At 40.7% G+C, this 23,510-nt stretch overlaps 1 long non-coding RNA gene across 1 annotated transcript in view; it reads right to left on the bottom strand.

Moving 5' to 3' along the window:
- Positions 1 to 21,625: 21,625 nt before the first annotated feature.
- LOC140475922 (uncharacterized) overlaps positions 21,626 to 23,510 on the bottom strand; it is a 73,814-nt gene continuing 71,929 nt past the window's right edge. The window contains exon 3 of the long non-coding RNA XR_011960354.1: positions 21,626 to 22,015. This is a non-coding gene — a long non-coding RNA (uncharacterized lncRNA). The remainder of the gene's footprint in view (positions 22,016 to 23,510) is intronic.

A 23,510-nucleotide genomic window follows, 5' to 3' on the forward strand; every position in this document is an offset into this window, starting at 1 on the left:
TAATCTAATCTCCGGCATCTGCAGTACTCACTTCCTCCTTTGTTTAAGACATGCCCACACCAAAGCATATTGTGCATGAGGTAGGTGAGTGACAACACAAAATGGGACCTCCAACGAAACAAATTAAGTACGAAGCTGATTTCAAGCTAAAAGTCAAAACATTTGCTTACTGTACACAAGGGAGTCTGATGTTGCTGAGAAACTTCTGCAAGAATGGAAGAAGAAAGAATACACCCTGAGTAAGATCCTAAGACCTATTCCCCCCTGAGGAAGATGCCTATTCCCGATGAAGGGCTTTTGCCAAAACATCGATTTTCCTGCTCCTCGGATGCTGCCTGACCTGTATCACTCTGATCTAAACTCTGGTTTCCAGCATCTGCAGTCCTCACTTTTGCCTAAAATCAAGCCCAGTGCTGACTTTATAGAACAAAGCAGTCTAATTTTGTGATGGAAAACCAAGATTGCTCTGAGATGTCCAGGAGGTCTCAGTGCCAAAAGCACAGTTTATAATTGTTCCTAATCAAACAATTGTAAAAAACACAAGTAACATCAGTAACAGAGGTGATTTTTAACATGCCTTGCACCCTGAAATGAAAAGGTTAAAGAGAGTTCTAATGAAAACCATGCGACACAAAAAGACAAAATGCATAGTGGTATTAACCTGTGTGGTCACTCGAACAATAAAGCTTATGGTCATTCTAAACTTAAAACTATGCCAAACATCAAGTTCTGTGCAGAACTTTATGTGTTTGTCCATGACAATGGTTGGATAAATGAGAATGTGGTGACATTATCATGCTGTGTGATAGAGTTATCCCAGTCGCCCACACAAAGAATACAGTTTCTTAGTTTTGTAAATGTTCAGATTCTATATAGCTGATGAAATCAAGCTATGCAAGCAAAGTAATATCTGCAATACAGTTATACCAGGGGATCTAACATCAGTTTTCAGATATATGTCATTCAAGCACCAGACTCACTGTAAAGGGAAGGAACGGATGATTGACAGAGAACGGGATATTTACAAAGAATGTAGGAAGCAGGAATCTGTCTGGTGAACCTTTGCTGCATTCCCTCCATAGCCAGAACATCCTTCCTTAGATAAAGAGACCAAAGCTACACATAATACTTCAGATGTGGTCTCACCAATTGCATGACATATCCCTGCTCCTGCACTCAGATCCTCTTGCTATGAGAGCCATTATACCATTTCCCCTCTACACTCCCTGCTGCACCTGCAAGCATTCTTTCAGCAACTGGTGTATAGCCACTAATTTAGATTAGATAGATTAGATTAGATTCCCTACAGTGTGGAAACAGGCCCTTTGGCCCAACAAGTTCACACCGACCTTCCGAAGAGCAACCTTGACTAATTCACCTAACACTATGGACAATTAAGCATGGCCATTTCACCTAACCTACACATCTTTTGGACTGTGGGAGGAAACCAGAGCACCCGAAGGAAACCCATGCAGACACGGGGAGAATGATGTGCAAACTCCACACAGACAGTTACCCGAGGCGGGAATTGAACACAGGTCAGTAGTGCTAACCACTAAGCTACCATGCTGCCCCCATTTAGAAAGCAAGTCAATTTTATTCAAGCTGTATTCACAATTTAACAATGATCAGGCTAGAACAAATGCGTCTTTCAATAACAGGGAGAAAGGTGAGGGTTGCAGCTGCTAGAGAGTCAGAGTTGAAAAGTGTAGCACTGGAAAAGCAGAGCAGGTCAGGCAGCATCTGAGGCGCAGGAGAGTCGACATTTCATGCATAAACTTTCAGAGTAAAATAATGATTAATTGCTAAGAAACACATCTTTCTTTTATTCATTCACAGGATACAGACAGCATTTACTGCCCAACCTTAATCCCAGAGGGCAGTTTAAAAGTCAACCACATTGCTGTGAATCTGGAGTCACATGTAGGCCAGATCAGATAAGGATGGCAGTTTCCTTCCCTAAAGGACGTTAGTGAACCAGATGGAGATTATTTCCCAACCATCGACAATGGTTTCATGGTCATCAATAGACTCTTCATTCTAGATTTGTTATTGAATTCAAATTTCAATGGCCGAATTTGGACCCAGATCCCCACGACATTTTCTAAGTCTCTGGATTAATTGTTCAGTGATAATACCACTCGGCCATTGCCTCCTCTGAGACTTTGGATCCTGGCCCATTGACTGGAAATTGATTGAAATCAATTCTCTTGCTGCTTTATTGGTATAAATCGCAATTGGATTTTCACTCTTTCACTGATGTTCTGGGGTCATGGAGTCAAACCCTACCATGGCAGCTCGGGATAGTTCAATTCAATAAATCATACCCATTGGTGTAAAAGCCCATCTGATCACTAATGCCTTTTAAGGAGGGAAATCTGCCATTCTGGTCTGGTCTACATGTAACACAGCAATGTGGTTGCGTATTGACTGCCCTCTGGACAGTTAGGGATGGGGAATAAATGCTGGCCTTGCCAATGATGCCCACATCGCTTGAATTAAACAATTTCCATTCTTTACATGAAAGAAGGCATGAATTACATCCACCAAAAGAATAAACTGTCTGTACAATGCATACACCTCTTTCCGTTCCAGATTACGAACAGTCATTCTTGATGATCCATTACGTACAATTGCCTTCCTCCTTTCACCTTTCCAATCAGTATTCATTGTTTTTTGCCAGTTGTAAAAATACAAGAGAAAGTGATTTGTAGAGAGCAATGTCCTCATGTTATAGTGGGAGTGACACAGAGAAGACAAACATTCTAGATACTTCTGGAAGGAATTGTAGTTTGCGCATTTATGCATGTGATTCTCCAATCATTGCACCAGACACCAAACAAGATTGATAGAAGTCCCAGAAGCAGATAATCAATTGTGCATGACCCATCCATTGCTGTGTATGGTTTAAAGTAGATTGGAGGTAGACCCCAAGAGAAGACTACAGGTTTTTCTTTACTCTGAGCTACTCCAGTTATAATATCATCCCTGTAAGATTTGTGTTTTATTTCAGCAGGGAAAGGGTTAATGTCAGATTGTGCATGCTGCCCTTTATGTCATGTTGAATCGCACTTGATAAAACCCAGGTGCCTTGAATTGCCAAAATCACTTTACATGAGTACAATACTTACTTTTCCCAAATTGCTTTGTCTGACCCTGGGACTGAACATTTAATCCGATTGGAATCACAGGAAATAATTACTGCGAGACTCTAACTGTTGTCTTTGCCTGTTTGCCAGTTTTTTCTAGCCTGATGCCTTAACTGCTGTTTGCATTAATAGGGCCCTTTGACGTTCAAGACTGCTTGGCTGCTTCTCAATGAAGAAACCATAGTCCTGAAGTTTTTCAATGGAGCTGAATCTACACTTACACATGTTAACTCCATCTCCCCTTAACGCCATTAATGTCTGTTACCTTTCCACATATTAGCCAGAGAATGTGTTTCTTAATGCCAAAGCTGCCAGTGGGCATTGATTGCCACTAATTTTATTGCTACATTTTCTGTATGTTTGATGTCTTTGGGAACAGACGTCTGGGCTTTTTACTGATGATCTGTTCGGCATCTACTTTTATGTCCTCATCCTTAAGATCCAACAGATATAATTTGAGTGGAACATGCTGTTACCAATATTCTAGATACTTAGAAAATATATAAACATTATAATACTATAAATATCTAAAGAAAAATTAATATGCAACAAATAGCATATGTTTATATTAGTTGGCTAATAGTTAACAAAGGGCATTCATGAACTAGTGTGTTTTTATATCAAAGCAACAATTTCAAAGTCATATGAACACTTACATATTGTACAGTTTTAAATTCCACTTTTTAAAAACTGAAATCTAATTCTCAATTTGCAATGGTGGGATTGGAATTCATTCTCTCTGGATTAGTACTTCAGTCCATTAGAATTCATTACTATTATGTTATCTGTACCTTGAATGCTTTGACATCAACATGGTGAGGAAGAACTTTTATTCCTTACAGTGTCCACACAGTTCACTGCCCATTCATTGGAAAGGATATGAAATACCATCAGGCTGCACTATGTGCAAGGCCTACTCTACACCTGATTCCCCACCTTTGATACAGATACAGCATCCAATAGCTCTAAGCACAGAAACAGGAAAACATGCCTCAGTTAGTTTCACTAGAAATCAGTGAAACCCGAGAGGTCTGTATATTCTGACATTACCCTGTGTAATAATAACCTTGGAATGCTGAATATATTGGTCTCAAATTACCTTATCCAACATCAACAACAAACCTGAGAAGAAAGAGACACAATGAGAATTCGAGAGGGAACTTAAGGCTTAGACAGTAAAAGTCACAGCCACCAATGAACCTACGTACCAGCTGTCTGAGCTGCGTAATGACAATATAGAGTGGAATTTCAACCAATAGTGACAACCATATACTCCAAACTAACAGTTTAATCTGAATAATTATCTCTCAACAATTATTCCATCCATTTTTTTATCATCTACAATTGTTCTTTAGCATTCACAAATTGTAACATCTAAACTAACATTTCTGTCTATGCATGCATGGGATCTCCCATTCTCTCGCTCACACACTCACACATTCACACACACGTACGCACACACATACACACATACACGCGCACACACACACACACACACACAGACACACACACATACATCCACACAAGGTATTAATGGGTTACAGGATTTACACCCAGCAAAGTTGATATATTTCCAAATCACAGGATGGTGGTGCATGTTTCATGTGCCTGCAGTCTTTACAGGCAGAAGAAGATTGTGGATTTAGAAAATAACCTTAAAGGTACTTTGTCCAGGTATTGTCTTCATTTCTGGGATGGTACACCTAAGACATGGATGCCAGTGGTGAAGGAAGTGAACATGAATCTGTACGTAACTTGGAAAATGGACAAACCGGTGTCTATATACCAACATGGTTTTAAAGGAAAGGTACAGCTACATTAATACTATCTGTGTTTGTATGGATCAAAACATTTTTGGCGATTCTTTCTTTAAATATATAACTCAGCTTTATCAATTAAACTGATTTAATCAATTTCTCCATCTCCCTGTCACCTCCTCAGGTAGAAGAGAAATAGAATAGTTAAGAATGGATTTGTGGTGAATTTGGATTAAAATGATAAAATACTCCATGGTTCCAGTCACGCTGAAACCGTGTTATCTCTGGCATTTAAAAAATGCAGATTGTAATGTTAGATTTACAGTCTGGATTGGAATTATCTTTATGAAGCAATGTCACCAACTCCAGCATTATGTTTCCTTTGGCATTGATCCTCTTCCTTGACTTTTCAATGTTGAAATAAATTAAGCTCTAATTGCTGAACTTATATCAAGTAGAGCACCAAATTATCCAATTATTAGGGTTGTGACTAGCTGAGCTGCTATTTTCTTCATGCTCCATTGCAACAGGGAATTGCTGATGGAAGCTTGTCTTGAAAGCAATGGAAAATAAATTTGGTTGGGGTCTAATCAAGACTGCTGATTGGCCACCACCCATTTTTGCTAGTGTCCAAGACCAATATTTTCCCCCAAATGTTTCATCATTTCACTCGAGCATGCATGAGGGTTCAGTTAATGTGAATCTTTCGTGATTTGTGCCACTGTAGGGAGCTATCAATCCACTAAATGCATTCTCAAAGGGCTGAAAAGTAATGTCTGCATCTGCTGAAAAGTCCACTTTCAGAATAATAAACACAATTCATATTGATTTCTTTGCTATTATGTCAATGCACAGCATCAAGTAATGAAGCCATTAATTTTCATATCAATTTTCACAATTACACACTGAATCCAAAATAATAGAATATAGCAGAACAATATAGCAATGTTTCCACACTGTAATTAATCTAATCTAATTCTCCACCCTCTCATCTGTAGGATTACTATTGAGCAGAAACTTAACTGGACCAACAACATAAATGCTGTGGTGACAAAAATAGATTTTCAGTGTTGAATGATTTTTTAAAAATTCATACGCAGGATGTGGGCATCACTGCCTAGGTCAGCATTTATTACCCATCCCTAATTGCCCAGAGGGAAGTTAAGAGTCAACCATGTTGCTGTAGGTTATATGCAGCCCAGGAAAGGACAACAGTTTCCTTCCCTAAATGACATTAGTGAACCACATGGGTTTCTCCCCAACAATCAATTCATGATCAACATTAATTTCTTCTTTCCAGGCTCTTTTTTTAAATTTAATCATATGCTGTAGGAGGATTCGAACCCAGGTCCTGACAACATTATCAGGGTCTTTGATTTAACAGTCCAGCAATAATACTATTAGACCATTGCCTCCCCATTAAGCCAACTTATCTCTTGACTTTGAAAAGCATGTTTCAAGACAGAAGTCAGAAGTGTGATGAAACGCTCTCCATTTGCCCAGCTGAGTACAGCTCCAACACCACTCAAGATGCTCAACAGCATTCAGGATGAAGTTCATCAACCCAACAATCAATCTACATGTCCTCCACTACCAGAGCACCAGTGTGGTGGTGGAATGTACCAGCTACGAGGTGTGCTTGAGCTGTTCAGTTATGTTTCTTAGGTCTTCCAAACCTGCAAACTCTATCATTAAGAGAAGGCCCGCTGTTGCATGGGAACATGACCAACTAAGCTGCACACCAAGTTATTCATCACCTTGAATTGGGAATACATTATCATTCCTTTGCTCTCACTGGGTCAAAATCCTGAAACCCTCTTGCTTATATGGGGAATGGCACGGTGGCTCAGTGGTTAGACCTGCTGTCTCACAGTGCCAGGGACCTGGGTTAAAATGCACCCTTGGGCAACTGTCTGTGTGGAGTTTACACACTCTCCTTGCATTGGTGTGGGCTTTCTCTGGCGCTCTAGTTTCCCCCAACAGTCCAAAGATGTGCGGGTAATCATTAGACTCATAATTCAACACTTTTTTATTGAATTTAAATTTCACCATCTGCCATGGGGAGATTCAGACCCGGACTCTTAGAACATTATCTGGGTCTCTGGTTTAACAGTCTAGCAAAAATACCACTAGGCCTTTGTGTTCCTAAATAACCTAATAGACCATTGGCCATGCTAAATTGCTCACAGTGTTCAAGGATGTGCAGGCTAGCTATGGGAAATACAGGGTTACAGGGATAGGGGACGGAGTGGTAGGTCTGGATGGGATTCTCTTCGGATGATCATTGTTGATGTGATGGGCCAGGTGGCTTGCTTCCACACTGTAGGAATTCTATAATTCCATGTGATTGTATCCGGGGTGGACTGCGCATTTAAAAAGTGCAGTTTCTCAGGGTCAATAGAGGATAAGCAATAAATGTTGACCTGAATCCATGTCCCATGGATGAACAAAAAAAAGGTCAAACTTCAAAATGTTCATCTTCCAACACTGAGATCCAACAACTTGCATTAATCATCCTTAATATTGTAAAATATCAAAGATATCTCTCAGGCATTCCATCAAACAAAACTTTGACCTGAAGTGATGTAAGGATATATAAGAATACGTTCCCAAAAGTTTGGTCAAAGAAGTAGGTTCAGAGCATTGAAAGTTCTGGCCACTGAGTTGTAAAGACATACATTGGCTGAAGGTATTGCAAAGCTAAACCACATGAAACAAGGAGGGGAATGGCTTCAAACTAGCAAAAATAAAATATACAACTGACAATCAAGACTTTTCTCCAAGCATGTAAAGTGATTCATGCTTGGTTGTAAGGTAAAACAATGGACATTAAAGACCATCGAAGTTACATAAAGGAGCAGATTATTTGGGCTATGCTTGTGATAATGTTACACACACACACACATACACACCTCCTCCTTTCAGCTTGCATACACTATCTCACCCTATTGCCATATCCATCTAATCCTCTCTCCTTCGCCTAGATTTCCTTTAAATGCATCAAACCGTTTAAGAAGCTATTAGATATTCAAGAATTGGAACAGTGGATTCTTATGGATGGATGAATTGAGATGGGCCAATTTTCCTTCACATCATTTATTGTTATAGAGGTGATTCCATGACTCCGGAATGTTGATGAAGGAATAAAAATACAACATTGTTTTTCTGATTCTCACAAACATGATCGCTGTCAGTCTGACTCCCCAGTGGGAACACAACATCATGGGATTACCACATATTCTGAAGCTGCCTTAAAGGGACAATACCAAAATGCCCGGAATAGGAGTTGTTCAAGGCAAACTGTTTTGAATGTGGATAAATCAGAACAAAATTGGTGATTCAAAAGGTAAAAAGAAAAGGGATAGGCATCTTTAAAAGTGTCACAAATGTCCAAAAATTCCAAAAAAAAACAAAGTAAAGCCTGGATTTTTCCGCTTTTTAACTGACAGGCTAAGTGAGGGAAGGCATGAAATTGACTGAGTTTGTGTTGGAAACACCAGTAACTGATTTTCCAAGAGGCATGCCCTTTTGGAATGGCTTGCGGATCTGATATAAGTGTTTAAAGCAATTAAGTTGGCAGGTGACCAGGATTTTTCAAAAGCATTCCAATTTTCCTCATAGTACATAGGGGCCACAGAGCATGTGAACATTGACAGTCCCTCGGGGTGGTAACGAGGCAACAGGTCAGCTCACTACTGCATCCAACAGCCATTGGGTGAGCGATGCGTATTCAGGTCAGATTCTCGGGGGCATGGACGATCTTTTGGAGATGGCTAATGATTCCAGTGAGGAGTGATGAAATCCAAAACTTGCCATACAGTGACCTGAGCCACCATCAGACTGACCATAGTTCTTCATGGGATGAGATTCAGGTTCCTGGCTCATTCCAGTGAGTCACTTCAATATGTTCCAGACTCTGCTGTGATTCACATAACCTGACAGTGCAGAGGAGCTGCATTTCTGGCAAATGATGATATCACGAAATATGAGATATCTTTTGTTGAGGAGAAAGGTAAGGAAGCTGATGAATGTTGCATCCCGCATGACAGAGGAAATAGGAGCTGGAACAAGCAATTTGAGCCCACAGCACCATTCAACATGATCATGGCTAATCATCTAACTCAGTACCTTTCCCCACATTCTTCTATACCCTTTGGTCCCTTTAATCTAAGAACTATATCTAACTTCTTCTTGAAAACATTCAATAATTTGGCCTCAATTGCTTTATTTGGCAGAGAATTCCAGCAGCTCACTACATTTTGGATGGAAAAGAATGAATCATATGAAAGGTGCCATGATGTAGGCACAAGGGAGGCAGGGCAGGAACTCATACACACAAGATTGAAATGAGCCTTGCCCATCAGTAAAGATTGATCTTCAACCTTTCACAGCTGCTATCTCCTCATTTGCAAGGCCTACTTAGTCTTACCCATGTTGCCGTCCACTAGGATTGTCCTGAGAAAAGCTCCCAGGAGTAGAAAGTAGGTTATTCACTTCTCTTCCTTCACAAGAGTCACAATCAAGCGAGGAATGGCTCCCTCCTTGTTCAATCTCTTTGACTGCAGTAGTCCTTTTCTTTAATGAATATAGTATGTATAATAACTCAGTGAGTGCTCAAAGTTTGTGTTTTGTGACTGCAAAAGACACAGGCAGAAGGATTTTCTTGTGACCTTTTCAAAAGCAGAGAATAATTTTATGGTCTTTAACCAACTCTAAGGAAAATAATAAAAACATGCTAATGTTTATGCACAAATATGCACCTTCGCTCACAGATACACAACAATAACCTACAAGTGAAAGGATAAATGCAGGGATCATTTAAGGGTCTAATAAAGATTAAAATTGCAATGGGCAAGGTTGGAGAAGGTCTCTCTCTTTCTAGTCCCACTACTCTTTTGTAGTTAGCATATATTTAAATACTTTGCCTAGATACTGATATGAGCAATTATGTCAATTTGTCAACATGCAATTCAGAATTTAAAAAATGCATTGGACAGGTTTCTTTAATCAGATAATGCTTTATTATAATAGTAAATTATATTGAACAAAGATGCAAAGCTGACTACCTTATAGTAAAAGAAATGTAAAAGAATTAATATTTATCCTTCTATATAATCCCAACACACACACACACACACACGATCACATAAGTTAAAGGAAAAATAAGGAAACTTTCACTGCAAAGGTTAACTTTGAATTAATAAAACACATCTGCCAGACAGTTAATAATTCTCAGAGAATAAAACAATATGATATGGAATGCTCCAGGTTGCTTTCCATCTGACATCTTTCTGCACATAAAATGAGTGACTAAGCATAGACCATTGTCACAAGATACGTGGTTGTCTTTCTGGAATATTTTCAGTTGCAGTTAGTTGAGAATATCGAGGGAAAGTCTTCTAGAAGCCTTTCAGACAGAATAGCTGTTTCACCTGTTCAGCTTTCACATATGATGCTCAAAAGAGTTTCTTGTAAAGGGTGACTAAAGATAAGCTTTTGGTCTTACCTCATCACAGACTACATCTCCATGAAATTCTAAAGCAATATCAAATAGCTACACTCCTGGCAGCCATAATCCCAGACATGTGACTTCCTGTAAATCCAAGCAATTAGCCAAAGACAGGTGACTTCCAGTAAACAAGTTCAAGAAGTTAGCTTAATTCAAGTGGCTTCTAGTAAATGTGCTTTAAGAAAAAAAAGAGTCAAGCAGTGTTCTTTCAGTGACTCTTGACAAAAACAAGCCCAGATATCTCCTCAAAACCTCAATGAACTAATTTTCACTATCCTTTAGAAATGAGTCTTCAAAATAATATCAATAATGGAAACCTTTGTAAGAAAATTGTATGGTTCTTACAGGGTGATGAGTTGGACAGACTCAATGATCCTTCTACACTTGGTGGGAAAGTACTTTAATAGGTAAATAGTTGAATTGCCTGTTCTTCTGGAAACAGCGGTTTTAAAAATCTTTGTGTACAAAGGCCTTTGATTGTAGTCAAAGGCAGTAAACAGAATTTCAGCATGTAAGTCAGTAGAGGAACAGATGATCACAGAGTGATCTTGTCTGTTGTGATAGAGTCATAGAGTCATTGAGATGTACAACACAGAAACAGACCCTTCGGTCCAACTCATCCATGCCAACCAGATATCCTAACCTAGTCCCTTTTGCTAGCACTTGGTCAATATTCCTCTAAACCCTTCCTATTCCATGCACACACCACTCTCTGCATGAAAAAGTTGTCCCTTAGGTCCCTTTTAAATCTTTCCCCTCTCACCCTAAACCTATGCCCTCTAGTTCTGGACTCCCCACCCCAGGGAAAAGACCTTGTCTATTTAACCTATCCATGCCCCTCATGATTTTATAAACTTTTATAAGTCACCCCTCAGCCTCTGATGCTCCAGGGAAAACAACGCTAGCCTATTCAGTCTCTCCCTATAGCTCAACACTCCAACTCATTTACAGCTTGGCTTATTTCTCCACATAGGCAGAAGTGGGTACTGCAAATGCTGCAGATAAGAGTCAAGATTAGTGTGGTACTGGAAAAGCACAGCAGATCAGGTAGCATCCGAGGAGCAGGAAAATTGATGTTTCAGGCAAAAGCCCTTCATCAGGCCATCAAAAGTCATTCCTGATGAAGGGCTTTTGCCTGAAACATCGATTTTCCTGTTCCTCGGATGCTACCTGACCTGCTGTGCTTTTCCAGCACCACTCTAATCTTATTTTTCCACACGTCTAGTTCAGAGAGTAGATATTTATTATTGAAATTAATTTGGTGGATGTGATTTGAAATAACTCCACAGAGGTCAGTATCCCGTCATCAAGTCACCCTTTATTTACAAGTGGAGATTTCTTGACACTGATCTATAAGACCATAAGACCATAAGACATAGGAGTGGAAGTAAGGCCATTCAGCCCATCGGGTCCACTCCGCCATTCAATCATGGCTGATGGGCATTTCAACTCCACTTACCTGCATTCTCCCCGCATCCCTTAATTCCTTGTGACATCAAGAATTTATCAATCTCTGCCTTGAAGACATTTAGCGTCCCGGCTTCCACTGCACTCCGCGGCAATGAATTCCACAGGCCCACCACTCTCTGGCTGAAAAAATGTCTCTGCGTTTCTGTTCTGAATTTACCCCCTCTCATTCTAAGGCTGTGTCCACGGGTCAGAGTCTCCTCGTCTAACAGAAACAATTTTCTAGCATCCACCCTTTCCAAGCCATGTATTATCTTGCAAGTTTCTATTAGATGTCCCCTTAATCTTCTAAACTCCAATGAATACAATCCCAGGATCCTCAGCCGTTCCTCGTATGTTAGACCTACCATTCCAGGGATCATCCGTGTGAATCTCCGCTGGACACGTTCCAGTGCCAGTATATCCTTCCTGAGGTTTGGGGACCAAAACTGGACACAGTACTCCAAATGGGGCCTAACCAGAGCTTTATAAAGTCTCAGTAGCACATCGGTGCTTTTATATTCCAACCCTCTTGAGATAAATGACAATGATCCAGCTCCCTCTGAGCCAGTTCTCAGAGCGAACAGAACCTCTGACACTCCTGTTTAAATCTGCCAGCCAAGGCTCACTGATTGAACCAGATTAACAATCCCACTGAGGATGTCACCTAGACAGGGGACGAAATGTCTGCAACACAAATTCCCAGCTCGGCGAACAGAACACAACAACATTGACAATCCCAATCAGGGAACTCATATTCTATGTGCTCCTGATTTCTTAAACCATTGCAGTCCATTTGTTGAGGGTTGACCCACAATGCCTTTAGGAAAGGAATTCTAGGAATTTGACACAACAACACTGAAGGAGTAGTGACATATTTCCAAGTCAGGGTGGTGAGGGGCTTGGAGGGTAACTTGAAGGTGGAGATGTTCCTATGTATTCCTTATTCTGTTGCTTTTAGGTGGAAGTGATTGTGGGTTTGGAAGTTGCTGTCAAAGGAATCAAGGTGAATTTCTGTAGTGCACCTTGTAGATGGTACACACTCCTGCTATTAAGCTTCAGTGGTGGAGGGAGTGAATGTTTGTGATTGTGGTGCTAATCAAGTGAGTTGCTTTGTCCTAGATGGTGTCAAGCTTCTTGAGTGTTGTTGGGGCTGCATCCATCCAGGCAAGTGGGGAGTAATCCATCACACCCCTGACTTGTGGCTTGGAGATGGTGGATAGGCTTTGGAGTGTCAAGAGGGGAGTTACTCAATCTTACTTAAATTTATTTGAAGTTAGGAGCCATTGCTGCATAATAATGAATGAATGGTAGCTATTCACACTTATTTATGATGAACTCGATTCTCTACAGATCTCAGTATGTGTGAATACCACCAATTATTTTATTTTCACATACCCCTTCAAGGGAGGTAACCCAATTAGTTAAATTTTTCCAGAGACTTGAGGAAACTTTGACCTGATAGGTCACCTGACACTTGGTAGCCACATTTATAGCTTGCTCTTTTAAAACTCAGTTGGCATTTTCCAACCATTTTTTATAATTAGTAATTTTTTACGCAGCATAGTTTTAATACGCAAAATTGATATAGATCTGGGGGATACTCCAGATACCTTATCTCCCACTCACATTGTCACTATTGGATCGAGATCACAGCTGAGGTGATGACAATGTCAGTCTCCATGCATCCACTGACTGACCTGCTAGATGTGGCTCTCCATGAGTTTGACAATCACTCAATGGCATTTCTGCCAAATCTTGACATAGCCCATACCGAACCTTAATATCGTCACCTCACATATGGCTTCAGAGGTGCTTCAATCACCTTGGACTCAGCTTTAGCTTGGCATCCCACACTCCTACATTGTCAGAGGCCACAGCTGTCACTACCTCCGAAAGCTGGCCAGGAAGGGCATGCAGTGCTCTCATCAGGTTGCCACTCTGAGATGGATGACTGTAAGTGAAAAAAGTATCCTCTAAAGTGTCCTCTTCCTCATCAGTGGCAGACAATTGTTCCTAGCGTTATGGACCAGACCAGACCCCCAGCGTACATCACGCAGATAGCCTGGACACTAACTTTTATATTTTTTAAAAACATAGGTGTAAGGCTCTGTGCTCTAGATCTGATTCGATTGGTCCACTACTAAGTTTTAATCAAAACATGTTTAATTCTTACAAGGGTTAAAATATGACAAAATGGATTGGCATAACTTTACTCTATTGAAATACTTAACAAGGTATTGCATTATTTAACCATTATTTAATTGTTCCAGTATAGGCAGCATCCCATAAACACACCCTTGGCAAAGGCAATTGGGCATCACAGTTATGATTCTCATGTGCTGTCTCTACTCAGTCCAGTAGAAAGAAACACTGAAAGAAATGATCTGCCCCTTTTGATTTTGAAGAGGAAGTCTCTCTGTCTGGCTCTTCTCTCTAGCAGCAGAGCATTCAAGCTTTCAGCTCCAGAAGCCAGCAAAAACCACCAACTCACTGAAAGCAAAAGCAGAATTCTCTGTCTTTGTGAGCCTGACCCTGTCCACTCATGATTCTTTATGTCTTATTTCTAAACAAAGATGAGGGAGAACTCAAAACTGTTTACCGACCACTTGCCTAAAGGAGCCATTTCAGCATCATTGTGACAACACGACTCTGCAAGTAAACAGGATCCCAAACACATGTCTTAAAGGCACAGTATCAATGCATCAGGCAGTGGCAACTCTCTGTTCTTGTGACTAATCTCTATAACAAGACAGGACTCTGTCCTTCTAAACACAAATTGCGAGAAGCAACAGGTGTTTATATTGATGTATGTACAGTGAAAGTCAAATAAACAACCCTAGTGCTCACCTAAAACTGTCAACTGTCCCGTCACGAGACAGGAGCAGACTCAAATGGCAAAATGGCCAAATTTCTGCTCCTATTTCTTAGGGTCCTCTGAGACTAGCACCCTCTTGCACCCATACCCATGCCTCCTTCTCCACAATGGAACAGTCACCATGCCCCTCTGCCAGTTTCATAGTTTCCACCACCATAGGTATGAAGATGGCAAGGAATGGGACCAGGGATTTTTTCCTTAGGATTTTTTCCTTGACATTGTGGGCTCTCTTTTTCTGCAGGGACTAAAATAAGGAATCCTACTTACTCCACAATAACAGGTGTAATAGCTGTCAGCCTAATTGTTCATTCTGGTGGCATTCACATGCAACTGCAGTCTGGCCAACTGGAAGCAACCTTGCAAGGGTTGCTATTAAAGGATTAGTGCTCATCGCCCAAGTTTCATCCAATCCTTTCAAAGGAACCCCTACAGCCTAACTCCACTGACAATGGCTAGGTGGCCTCTGTCTCCACAATGACTGCTCCCTCATACTTATCCAGCTGTTAATTCCTAAAGGAACTGAGGTATGGAGTGCTCCCCTTAATGAAAATATTATTCAAACATTTCCTGCTTCTGGGTTCTCCAATCAGCCTCATAACTGCCGATCTCCTCTGTAACCTCTATCCAGGCTTACTTTGTCCTGTTCTGTTGAGTTATCACCTTTAGAGTGATACCCCTTTAAGAGTTTCAGGTGTAAATGAGCCAAGTACTTGAATGTTATCACATAAATATATATTACATGGTCTCTGCAGTGTAGTACTCAAGGCACGGGCTGTGTCTAGAGAGTACCCTGTAGTGTACATATTATTTCAGCTGTAAACACATGTTTAGGATTGTTTGATTAAATGGAATACATACAACTTAATTGTATTACATTTTGTTAATCCTAAAATATAATCAAATGATTTACAGCTGGGAAGTTTAAAAAAAACCACAAAGAGGGCACCAGTCTTCCAGAGTTCAAGGAGAACAGAAGCAAACAAAACATAACAGTCATCTAGAAATTCGCACAGTATAGCAAACAGAAACAAGTAAGATATATTTGTAATCAGTATCTCTGAACTGGCCAGGATCATGCCACAGCTGACTGATTTTGAACCCATCCAAACTATAGGCAATTCCAAATTGGGCATTTGCTGAACTAAGAGAAAGCGTACCTAAATTCAACAACTGAAAAAGGCAGGCTACATTCAGAAACAACGCAGAGCCAACTGAATAGCCCTTGGAACAAGTTTCAAGCCCAAGTTAAATAGAAAACAAAACTAAGGACAGCATTGAAAGCACAGTAGGATGGATACAAAGCTCCCTAGTATGAACTGGGAAGCCATGGATCTTCTATGTGAGTTCAATGTTTTTAAACAAAGGATTCTGTTATTTTTCAGAGACCAAGCAGTGGCAGGCCAGTTGAAGTCTTCATGAAGATTCTGATAGCTGTTGGTAATGAGGGATTACACAGAGTCAGGCTTATCTGAACATCCATAAGTACCTAGAAAATGTTAAAAGAGCAACTGCATGCAAGAGTTCACTTTAAAATTAATTGCTTTGAATTGGTACCGTATAAATAAATGCCAGAGGAATCAGGAGATGCTGCAGCAAGGGCAACGTATATGGCTGTTCAGAGGCTGATCTGTCAGAGCAGATAATGGAGTCAGTGAATGCCTCAACACCTATTGAAAAAGACCTCTTGGGAAATAAAGAATGGTTGCCACATTGATTCACTGCAAATAGACGGCACAAATCATGAAGTCACTGTAACTGGATAGCAACACTGCCAATCATTAGGCATAGCAAACAGCATTAACACTGTAATCAGGACACAAAAAGACAGAGGTAGTCTATCACACCCAATATAAAACTGTCCTGAATTCCAAGGTCTGTGCATGGCAAGCAGTATTAAAAGGCTCACCAAAAAAGGAAATCTGGCATCAGGGTATAACAAAGGACAACCAAATAGATTATAGATGCAGCAGAGCAGCAACAACAGTAAGGAGTGCACGAGAAATTAAACAGAAACTAATACATGATGATCACAGCAATGCAGACGCAAGTCAAGACCAGGAGTGGAACAACTTCCAATCAGAGGACAAACAGGATTTCCACATGGTGAATGGAACACATTATGTGGACCAAATCAACCAACCAGAAGCTTTTGCCACAATCAATGCCATTAGCCCAAAGAAAACTGACAAAAACACATACAATACATGAGATCTAGTACACATATCCCACCAGTCTGTATCTGAAGAGACATGCAGCAGGATCATTGGAACTCATGGGGCAACTGACAATAATACGACTGACAACCACTAAATTGTCTGCACTGATTGCGAGCTAATGCATTATATTACTACACCAACAATGTAATGCAGCTAAGAGTGGACAGGACTACCAGTGTGTACAGTTCTGAACATTGTAACTACCCGTAAGATCAACAGGGCATCTCTTGTTAGCTTAACAGACCAAGAATACAGAGATTGATTCAATCTCAGATAGAACAATTGTACTCGGACAGATCTGATGTCATAGGAAATTTGAAAGACGATGGCATATTGCACCTCAAAGAAGATGCTATTCCATCAAGCAACCTTTCCAGGAAGTGCACCATTTGCAAACAAAGAAAGTTTAACTGCAAGCTGGGTGGTATCTGATGCCTTGTCATAATCTGCCAGGTCGATCAACTCAAGTTAGTGTAGATCAATTGTGTCTGTACTAAAGAAAGATCATGCAGTCAGGTTGTGGCTAGAAATAAAAAATATCTAAACCTCTTCCTAACCGTACAAGATTCTAATGCTGGAGGAGTTCAATCCCAAGTTCACAGGAGCTAGGTTCTTCTCTAGTTCGGACACCAAACATGGATATTAATCGGTATACTTAGTGAAAGACTATCAGGAAGTCACTACCTTCAGATCGCCTTTTGGATAATATTGTTTCCAAAGATGACCATTTAGTTTATCTAGCAGATAAATCTGTCAAGGTCTGTTTCAGCATCGTATGGACTGAATTACAGAACATACATGTTTAATGCTCATGGTATTATGGTAATGGACAACACCAAAGAAGAGCATGATTTGAACCAGCACTCGCCAATAGCAATAGCTTATCATGGTCAACAGCAAAAGGTACCAGGTGAATATACTTCAGGTCCGTTTTTTTTTTGGAGCTATCAGTCTGGTTTTGGAATCCATCCTGACTCAGGTAGAGTTGCAGATGTGCCACAAATGCTAACCCCACAATGAAAAGAAAGACCTACACAGATGCCTTGCGTTATTCAACGTCTTGACACCTTTAATTTTGAACTTTTCCAGGAAAGCATCATCATCGGGATAGCTCCGATGATGTATCATTGGAATGGGAGAAAAACTGTCAACATGTGTCTGAGCCTTACAAACACTGACACCACCCTACAGCACCACAACCCAAGGAAGAGAAAGATTTTCCTTTGCAGAGAGAACCTAGGAAGTGCAAGATGGAAAATGGCAAACCAATTGCATTTTGATCCAAATGTCTATTGCAAAAGCAATCCTATTATCCTAACATAGTGCATGAAACACCCACTCTTGTATTCAATATCAACTTGGTGAGCAATTCATTGTGGAAACTATTCACAAGCCATTGGAAATAATTTGGCACAAACCAGTGACAAGTGTACCACCCAGACTAAAAGGATGTGACTTCAATATCTCCTAGAAACCTCTCACCAAAATGATTACCTCAGATACATTGAACAGTTTACTCAACACAAACAAGGATGCAGATGTTCCATTGGATCTACAAGTTGACAGTGTGGTGGGCAATGGCTCAAAATTAATTTGTTGCATTTTTTCAGCATATGTGCCATTGTCTTCAATCAGAAACAACTAACAACCAACAAATGAAAGCACTGTGGAGAAATTCGATCCAATAAAAGAGGTGCTAGAGACTCTCTTAGCCTTATTGCGATGAGCTCAGTATCTCAAGAAGAGTTATCTTCTAAGAAAAGTAAGTACCTGTTCCTGAGTCTCTCCACCAGGACACATTGGTGCATCTACACCAAGGACCTAGAGGTATAGAGTGTAAGAACCAACTAGCCTTTGGGAAAAGTTAGTTTTAGTTTTATCTTTCTTGTACAAAGGTAGGCTCCAATCAGGAAGACTGTGATTGTGTTCTGGTGCTGTCTCCCTTTAAAAATGGTGGCAGCAGACCCATCTGTGCCAGCTGGCTTTGTGGCTAGCACTGCTGTGCCCATCTCCTTCTCTGGAATGGTTGGCCTGATTGCCCGTTGACGGTTAATTGATTGAGATGGTAGTGCCATCTGGAATCAAGTTGTTAGTGTTGTGCCACCCACTTTTAGTGCCAGCTGCCAAACCTCAGCTCTGCTCATTAAAAACCTAGTCAAGCATTGGATCCCCTTGCACAATCTTCAATGGTTCATCATGACATTTTGACATTCTAATGGTTCCTTCTCAGCCAATCACTCTGGCACTAAAAATGTAATGGATATTGAAAAAGTCAAGATATTTTGCTCAATGTATATCCTATAAAGAAGTTAAATGTCACAGGGGTTAAGTTTCATCTTTGGGTCTAAGCCAGTTCCCACCCACTCAGAAAGTCAAGTGCAAAGAATGCTCATTTCCTTAGGGTAGGCTTATTTGCATAATCAGTCATGGAACTTGGTGTCAAGTTGGATCTGTCTTGGGTAAATTATGGGGCGGGGGTGGATTTTAGTTTCTGCTGTACGTGCTTTTGGGTGGAGTTGAAGTGGAAAATGCCTCAAAATGTAGCAGCAATAAATTCTGTCTGATTTCCATCAATTTCTGGATACGCACACTCTCTTGCAGAGCTTGTGGTAGGCTGTGGGGACTCTCATCCAAACATGGTGGTAGTTTCAGGAATATATTCAAAGCAGTGTGAAATCATAAGAGTGGCTACACAAATCTATTCCCTTTTACATTTCTGCATGATTGCTTACTGATTCTGCTCAAAACATCGGAGGGTTGATCTTAACATAACAACAATGAGTACATTGAGTTCATGGGCCGTAAAATGTCCTGATATCATAAGAGGTGATTATATTAAATGTAAGACATCCAAATATTTATTTTCTTTTAATACAATTCAAACAGTAGATTGCAAAGGGCTTTTTTTACATAATGTTTTAAAGATCGCAGCTAAATGTTGTAACTATTTTTTATGATGAGTTGCTAAACTGACAACTGTAGGCTTCTAAATGTGAAAGGGGTTTAGAAGACAGAGTCCCTGTGAGACCACCATAGCCGACATTACCCCTTCGCATTATGAAATTCCCTCTCAGAACTCCTCGGCCCATTGTCCGCTCGAAGGAGAAGGGATATGGAAAGAAACAAGGATGCTGCTCATAGTTCAAGACACAGGAGAAGGTTTACTCACACCCAGACTTACCCTCTCCTAGCCAAGTGCACAGGCTGTGCCAAACATTCCTGCACTTTCACTGAGAAGCATGAGGAGACTGTGGCTCTCCAGGGAGCCAATGAAAAATGTATATTGTCTGCACTGCCAGCCTCTGAGGCAATCACTGCACTGCCTCATGCAGGAAAGGTCATTGCAACTCTTGAACTGTTTTGTTCCAGTGGCTCCTTTCAGACTGCAAAGGGGGACCTAAGTGATGTTAGCCAATCTGCAGACCATACAAGAATCCAGCAGGTCAGTTTATCAGAGTTAATGCCTTCCACTGTTTTCCATGCAGAAGGCCAGGAACAACAGGGGAGACCTGTTACTGCTCAAAAATCCAGTCTTTACAAATTGCATAGATTTTGACTTCATGATTTGAAACAATTTGTGCTCTATCCGTTCTGTGATTATCTGTAGATCACATCTGCTGCAAATGCAGTTCACCACAGACTAAGATGCTGTAAAAGTCTTCTGTTTCCTAAAGGAAACAAAGTGCAAGTAAGGTCTCTGCAGGTGGCCTTACGATAACTTTGCGATAAACACGTGCACCTCCTGAAGAGATATGCAAATATGCTCAGTGCTTCGAAAAAGGACCATGACTGAGCCCATTTGGAATCTAGGACGTGTGGCAGAAATCTGCAGGAGTGGGGCCTTCGTACATTACAATTTATCCAAACTGTCATATATCCTTGAGGTTTACTACTGAATAGGTTTACAGTACTGTGTAATGAAGGATACCAATGGATCTGACAGAGAACTCATAGAAAGATGTGACTGTGTTACATTCAGTTCCCCTAGTTGGAGTTCCTAAATTATTATAGTTCAAAACAGGATACAGAAAATTGGCAAGCTCCAGCTAATCCTAACCCAACCCTAACCCTATCACTAACCCTGATCCAAATCTTAATGCTAACTCTGACCCTAATCCTAAATGTAATGCTAAACCTAACCCTATCCTTAACCCTCACCCTAACCTTAATGTTAACCCTGACCCTAATCCTAACCTTAACCCCAAATGAACTCTAACCCGAACCTTAACACCGACCCTAACTTTAATGCTAACCCTGATCCTATTCCTAACACTAACCCCAAGCCAACTCTAACTCTAACCCTGACCTTAATCCTAACCATAACACTAAACCTAACCCTAACTGTGACACTAACCCTAACTCCACCCCTAACCCTAACTCTGATCTAAACTGTAATCCTTACCCTAATACTAGCCATAAATCGAACCCTAATCCTAAATCTAACTATAACCCTAATCATAACCTGATGTTCCGGTTCCCCTTCATTATTTGCCCACCTCCTTGATTGGTTGTAACAGAACCAATTTCCAAAGGACTCTCCACTTCTGAGTATCTTTCGCCCACATTAAATGGTTTTGTGTTTTAAAAGGAGCCCATTTATCCAGGCTTTTTTGACTTAACAAAGGTTGAGTTTATTCATTATTGAATGTGAGAAGTTATAATAACACCATACACATGTATACAGATTACAAATAAGAAGTGAGTTAAAAGATACATATTAGTTAAATGAATCACTACAGGTAACGTGTGAAGATTTGTGAAGTAATTTGTATAGGCCTGTATCTCAGCCCACTAGCACACATAGCACACAAACGGCTCATTAGTTTTTAATTCCTGTTCTTTTGCATTCCTGAAACGGGGAGATACAAACCTTGTGAATCCTTTTTCTCCCATCATGTTCAAAGTCTGAGGTAACTCCCAGGCAATTACAGTTTTGCTGCAGTGCACTTCTTCCTAACACATCCATCACTGTGAAGCTTCCAGGACAACTCATCATTCCAGAACACTCTACGATCTCTCTCTTCAGACAGTCACTGAATTTACATAAGCAGGTGTAAGTTCTTTATCATAAACAAAAGCATATAATTGAAAATTCAGTATGTCAGTAACTACATTGGGATTCCAAAGTCCTTATGACACTTTCCCCACAAGATGAATAAAATGACATAAATTCTCATTTCATTACAAAAGGAGGAAAGCAAAATCAAAATATGAACTTAAAACAACAAACTTACACACATTCATTCCTCCAACCTTGGTCAATTACATCTCCTCAGCACTATCTGTAACATCTGTCGGCTCTGGATGTTTGAGATAAAGTTCTATTTCCTGGGATTAGGGTTAATTTTTAAGTGGTGCAGTTGAAGGATCAGGCTCCAACATAATAACCTGGTATTCTGGGTCTTAAATTTCTCTGCAAATGTTAATGAGTTGCATTCAGTATAGACAGTGGTCTCTTTGTATCCATTTCGGGCACATATCCCAAAGTGTTTGAGATGAAAATCAAACTCAGTGTTTCATTCTTTATTGTGGAGCACCGTCTCTGATGCTTTTATAGCTTTATTTGGAGGGGTACCCGATTGATCTCTCTATTCTGGAGTCACCTTCCTGAATGAAATCAGCCTTTATCCCATTGTTGCTCGAGTCAGTGGTTACTTTAAATGACTGTGTAAAGCTTGGAGCTGCCAGCAGAGGATCACTGACAAAAATGGCCTTCAGCATTTCAACAGCTGTCTGGAATTTCTCAGTCTGTGCTAGCTTTGCTCTTTTTCCCCCGTTTAGTAGGTCTGGCAGTGACACAGCTGCTGTGCTGATGTTTGGGGAAACCTTTTGTGGAAAGCAAGACCCCTCGAGAACCTCACAATTTCCCATTTTGTTGTGAGAATCCAGAAACATGCTGCCACTTATACTCAGCAGTCCTACCTTAGACTGAAGCTACCGTGCTCTAAGGAAGCATGCTCCACCCTGCAGATATAACACAACGCTAGGTTGGATAACAGTGATGCTGGAAAAGCACAGCAGTTCAGGCAGCATCTGAGGAGAACAGTGTGGCATATATCTCTTGATGGGAGAAATCTCACTCGCTGAAATTCCTAACTGGCTGGCAATTTCCACCATCCTGTCCTGAAGAAAGGTTACACCCGAAATGTCGACTTCTCCACCTCCTGATGCTGCTTGACTTGCTGTGTTCTTCCAGCCTCCTGCCTGTCTACTTTGGATTCCAGCACCTGCAATTTTTTGTTAGACTCTAACCTAGCTTCCGCCATCTTGGCAATGCTTTGGAAATGAGCTTGCGGGAGTAAGTCCATTCAACTCCTTCAGTCTCCTCTACCCCCATTCAGTCAGGATGTGGCTGATCTGATTGCAATCTTAAATCTGCATTCCAGTGATTCAAGATGGCACCAGCGCACGGCGCCTCTTTGCCAGCTCTCTACAGCAGATACAGCAGAACCTGAGCTGTATACCGGAGGTGAGAGTTGATGCAGATGAGGCAATAGCAAGAGGTAGACCAGCTAGTGGGGAGGATTTTCCTGGGAAGGAACCAAGGGATCAGTT

Source organism: Chiloscyllium punctatum, chromosome 4, assembly GCF_047496795.1.
Source record: "Chiloscyllium punctatum isolate Juve2018m chromosome 4, sChiPun1.3, whole genome shotgun sequence".
In the NCBI taxonomy this organism is placed as follows: Eukaryota; Metazoa; Chordata; class Chondrichthyes; order Orectolobiformes; family Hemiscylliidae; genus Chiloscyllium; species Chiloscyllium punctatum.